The sequence below is a fragment of the Dreissena polymorpha genome, chromosome 8 (genome assembly GCF_020536995.1).
Source record: "Dreissena polymorpha isolate Duluth1 chromosome 8, UMN_Dpol_1.0, whole genome shotgun sequence".
Classification (NCBI taxonomy): domain Eukaryota; kingdom Metazoa; phylum Mollusca; class Bivalvia; order Myida; family Dreissenidae; genus Dreissena; species Dreissena polymorpha.
The window spans coordinates 46,560,694-46,566,507 of record NC_068362.1 but is presented as its reverse complement, the minus strand read 5'-3'; the positions used below and the strand labels follow the sequence as shown (position 1 = coordinate 46,566,507).

Here is a 5,814-nt window from a genome sequence, read left to right as displayed (position 1 = left end):
AAGGCTGCGTCCGTTACCCTTGAGCTTCCGGAAGTAAGCAGCCGTGGAAGATGAGTTTGCCGGCGATTCGGCTGTTGGACACAGAGATGGCGGACATCAGGGGAGACCACTGGCCGTCGTTAAACTCAGCTGGCAGCCTTTCTCTATGAGCTGACCGAGTATGGGCTCCAGGCACGTGTAGGAAGCACGGTGCGAAATTCTGTAGTAGAAAACGGCGGTTAAAAACGGCGTTTCCGTTCTGTTCTGATACCGCGTTGACGTTAGCACCATCTTTGATCAGTTTACGAACAACATATTCGTTACCCACTCGCGCAGCCTCGTGCAGAGGCGTCCAACCTGTTTTTGTTTTAGCGTTCACCTCCGCCCCGAGGTTGCACAACATGCAAGCGATTGTTTCTAGGTTTGTGTGTATTGCGCGATGCAGCGGTGTGCAGCCATTCAGATCGACGGTACGTATTCGAGATCCATTTGAGATAAGGCATGCCGCCACATTGCCGTTGCGGTGGTCACAGGCGACATGCAGAGGCGAGTGTCGCTGTTGTCCAGCAGGTTGACATCCCAGCCAGCGTCTACTAGCGTGTACACGACCCGCATGTACCCGTACTCCGAGGCCCAGTGTAGCGCCGAGCGTCCTTGATCGTCCACGGAGTTCACCGAACAGCCTTCAGCAATAGAGATTTACCTGGTATCCTTACCGGCCTTTGCTGCTTCCATAGCATCTCGTCATGGAAAGACTCGCATTTCCGGGAAACGGTCCTCATGGACGTCTGTGATCAAGAGTTTCTTACGCTGCGAGACGCGATTCAGACGAGCCTTTGCGAATAGTATTCGGTCCGAGAGGCAAAGTCTCTTCTTTATTCCTCGCGAAAGACAATCCGGTGACGTCGACGCATTTCCGGAAATAGGCGGAAGAGGTGTGATGATGTTGACGTGCTACTGAGAACCGACATGGTAAATGTTTCGAAACAGGCGTGAGCGTCGCAGACAATAGTGGATCACTTCAAGTTAGGCGATTGAATAAACACTCGGTAAATCGCAGTGTTCGGTGCTATAGTTCATATTAATTCGGTGCAACGATAAAAGTACTTAGTGATCAATAGTTTTTGCCTGTTGAACTTTAGATTTCATTAGATGCAATTGAATCATATCCATACAACCAAAGCGCCAGTGGCATTGTAACACACGAACTGGCCGGTGGTAACGAAAATCACTAATTATCAGTCAGCATCACAGGTGTGTGCGAATTATCTCTCGGAATTAATTAGTGTCAAAACTGGCGGATAACCAACGCACATGATATGTTCTCCGAAATTACGTTATTCAAAATGCAGACGGTTCTTATGGATTTAAAGTGTTGTGCTTCAAAAACCGCTATGCGATTTTTTAAATGTAACACAATCACTGTCCTTTTCAAAATCACAGCGTTTGTGTTGAGTGTAAACCGCCGGTACCCTTTCCTCATCAACAAAAGTCCACCGTCAGTTTTTATATCATCTCTCGTACCAGATTTCTGCCTGTAAATAATCGTCTTTTCTTTCCATGAATCGAACCAGCCATTTTAATCCAGGTAAACAACCCAGCCTATTCTTGGATGTAAAGTTATTATATTACATAAACCCAATTTAAAACTATTCGCGACTATTATCTTCTTAACTTGAAACCCTAGTGAACTATATCATTCAAAAAATTCTACTAGTTATATTATTCTAGTTTGGCAGGTAAACTGAAATTTAATTACTCTCACGCAGTCTACAATCGCGGAAAATAGATTTCATGAAATTACCTTTAATCATCGTGGTAAATCATTCCATGAATTCGACTGTTTTATTCCTCTGGTTTGGAAGGTAATCTGAGCTACCCTCTCAAGCAGTCTTTAAAAAAGTTCATACCATGGAATTCTTGTACGTCTTGACTCATGACTTCGATCTGGATCAATTTTGCGTCTTCGTTAATCAGTTAATCGGTTGGCCTTATGTGCCCTAGTTTCGGTTTGTCATATGTTTCAGCGAACGGACGAAACGTTCACGGGTTTCATCCTGAAATGAACAGACACACCTATTAACCTATTTATGCCTGATAGTGGACCCCCCATCCTTCTAAATTGGATAATTTTATTTCCAAAATTAGGGATGGCTAGTATATTTATTTCTATATTAAGAATATTTCTTACAGAAATTCCTTTAAGCAAACAGCGCAGACCCTGATGAGACGCCGCATCATGCGGTGTCTCATCTGGGTATACGCTGTTTGCAAAGGCCTTTTTTCTAGACGCTAGGCATAAATGGGTTAATACTGGTTTAAAACAACAAGAACACAGTGTGTATCAACAGCAAACATAGTGTTGTATAAATATTATAAATACTGAGCGTCTAATACTATTAAACGAAGAATTTCTACTTTATCATGAGAAGTGTACTTCTTCCCGACCGGACAACATTTTATACATAAGTTATGGCAAACATCTACCAGTACAATGTGAACATTATTTTGACGAGCTAAATCATGTTCAATCGCGAGCCATGAACACATAATCTTGGAATAATATTCACGTCGAATGAAGTTTATTCAAACGAAAGATGAGCAAGCAATTACAAGTAACTAGCTCTTGCGTAATATAACACTGGTGAAAGTATCAATGTCTGGAGCTACGTCGTGTATCATATTTCAGCAACGAAGCATTACTTCAAGAAAGCTGCATAACACCTGGGCATTTAATGCTTTATGCAAATGTGAAGACACAAGAGGGTTATTCTGGCCCTTAAGCACTCACTGATTTATATGACACTAATTGCGGAAGAATAGACCTGTTGACCTATAGTTTGGACGCACGTGGCCCAGATTCGAACTCGGACAAGATATTGTCCAGACAAACATTCTGACCAAGTTTCATAAAGACTAGACAAAAATGTTGCCTTTAGAGTGGTAATGTGTTAAATGTTGACAATATACACCGCACGACGGCGGACGCCGGGTGATCACAATAGCTCACTATGAGCACGTCGTGCCCAGTTAAACCAAACATATCATTCAGGTGCGGCCACGTTAATATACACAGTTTAATACAGACTCAAATAGGTATTATCCTATGTCCCGACCATTCCGTTAAAAATCTTTGAAATTCTGTGGCACTTAACAGGCATTAATAAAATGTTCAACAGGTATGTATGCAACCTTTTCAAACTCAGATTTTGTTTCTTAGTGCAAGTTAGTAAAAATCCGTTTTCAAAGTAGAATAGCAACAATCACCTCTTATATATATATACGAGCAGGTTTACTCTAAATGATACGACTAACACTTAATGCGTTGTTATTCCAACCAAAATCGAGAATCTTCACCCGACTATAAATCGAACTAAGTTACAACGCAATTCCGCAGACAAAGACTATATCTCCGTGTTTTGGTTTACCAACATGTATGAATCTGATCTATACAATACCGTATGTGTTCTAACGGAGGGTAACAAATTCAAATTTAAACGCGATTACATATCTTTTTCCGAGTATAACAACATTAAACATGGTTCTATTTATCACCGTTTATTATCCACCAGCCACGGGTTTGCTTAAAAATCGAAGCAGCTTTTCAAAGTCGGTTGCTACATGTAGCAGACTCATACGTTTATTTGTACATGTATGTGTGTCATGTTGTTCGTGACGTCGAATTCAGTATTTTACAAGCTGCGGTCTTCTTTGAAGACAACTACACAGTGCGGTTTCTAACACTGAATGAACGAAATTGCCTAGATAGGCAACCTTTATAAGTATCGGTAATTTTGAAATCGAATATCGGGTAAACGACGTGCTCCATTCATATCAACGAAAAATGCTTTTGTGTAAAGGAAAGACTACGGTAATCATCGGCAGTTCCTGGCAATCGTCGAGCGCCGTTCGGTATCCAGGGCTATCTGTTGCGTGAAGCATGTGAGTAGAGACGCAGTAGACACGCTAATACAACACTCGATTCCTGGCTGGTGTATAGATACAACTCTTTGGTACATGTATATTGAATATAACCAGGAAACGCATGTATGACATATATGTGTGCTGCTCTTTACACGTAATTTTACATATATTCAATAAAACACTCTGTGCATAATTTGGTTTCATCTCATCTCATCTCATTTTGCAGCTAAAACGTTAAATATGAACTAAACAGCTTATCCAACATAGCGACGGTTTATTCAGCATACTTTATGTTTATGAAACATTTTGTTATGAATCGCGCATTTTGAATAGTTTTTCATGCATCTCCTTTGAACGAAGAGCAATGCGCATGAATACATTTACAACCGTGCATCAAAATACCCGACGAGTATTCAGAGAGAATAGGTACGACTTGGAGATGAACAAATGGTCGTTTTTTTGTGGAGAAAGAATTTCGTCATTTTTGAAAGTATTATAGTTTAAAAATAGGAGAGTCAGAGCGTCGGAGAGAAGCAAATTGAGAGTCTTACAACGAGTTCAACAATTACACAAGTGATAGTTTTATAATACATAAGAAGACCAGAGCGTGCTATAATTTAGTATATGACACTACGAATATTCTAAATATCGAATATGCAAAAATGTGTGCTTGGCGAATAGGCTTGCTAATCAAAACGTAAAATTTGATACATATGAATAAAAACATAAAAACAATAAAACAGACTACAAAAAAATCCGCGGCAGCACTAGCAAACAGAGGAACACATCAACATAGGCGCACAATGTATCACCGCGGACACGGAGTAATAACGAATTTCGCAGCCTCTAAAACATCGTTCGGCTCATTTAAATTTTTACTCACTTAATTATTATCCAATTTTTCATTAAGTTGCTGTGAAGATTTGTGTCATTAAGCGTCAATCTTATTTTGTTTTACAATGCAAATATTACCCTTGAGAAACAAATATGCGCGTTATGTGCGCACGAGATCATGCACATTGTCACAATTTAGTGAAACTTGACATAAATACACATTACCGTTTTCAACTGCAAACATTGAATGCTTTAAGATAAACGACTTACTCCATTATATCACAAAAATAGCGAATTTACTCGACATTAATGTACATACACATGTAAGGTTCAAGTTTTATTTCGGTGCTCATAGATTTAGTGAACTTCGACCCCACTTCAATGGTTCTTGAGGAAAATCTACTTATATTGATATTTAAAGATAATTAAATACGGCAGATTCGAACGCGAACTTTGTACATTCTCTGTGTTAACAAACTAAATCGGCCTTTGTAAATAAGAATCGATTAATTGTTTCACCGTAACGGCTGTTAAAGGTTACGTCCCTGCCCTACAGGTCTTGTTTAAATCTTATGAAATCGAGGTTAAACCAATACTAATTTTTATTATAATACAATTTAATAGATCATAAGCGTACTAATATTCTCACAAGTTAATTTTAATACAAACAAGTCAATTTGACCATATACAATGTTTGTGACAACGTTGACCGATGCACCCGATGCCCTTTGTCCAGTCACTCGTATCGGGTGTTACGTTGATATTGCATGACTTTGCTACACTGGGTGTTACGTTGATATTGCATGACTTTGCTACACTGGGCAGAGATTGTGTGGCGATTAATTAATCTGCTAATTAAATCAAGCTGTCTTTGCTGAGTTGTAATAATAGATACGAGTATACATATTAATAAATGTGGGGTTCAGTTACAGGATAAATGTACACGCATATTATTACGTCAAATACACAAACATTAACATTTCAATCTTGATAAACGTGTATAGGCTATGCATATTTATGCGCTTAGCGTCAGCGACTTTCTCGTGCTGACAAATTCACGGACACTTTAGCGCAAAA

General features: G+C 39.5%; 1 long non-coding RNA gene and 1 pseudogene across 1 annotated transcript; both read right to left on the bottom strand.

Moving 5' to 3' along the window:
• Positions 1–13: 13 nt before the first annotated feature.
• LOC127840501 (serine/threonine-protein phosphatase 6 regulatory ankyrin repeat subunit B-like) lies at positions 14–714 on the bottom strand (annotated as a pseudogene).
• A 672-nt stretch (positions 715–1,386) lies between these two features.
• On the bottom strand, positions 1,387–3,364 carry LOC127841586 (uncharacterized). The gene is made up of 3 exons (XR_008031123.1): positions 3,247–3,364; positions 1,784–2,036; positions 1,387–1,514 (listed from the first exon to the last, which is right to left on the bottom strand). It is a non-coding gene; the product is annotated as an uncharacterized LOC127841586 (long non-coding RNA).
• Between the last annotated feature and the right edge of the window lie 2,450 nt (positions 3,365–5,814).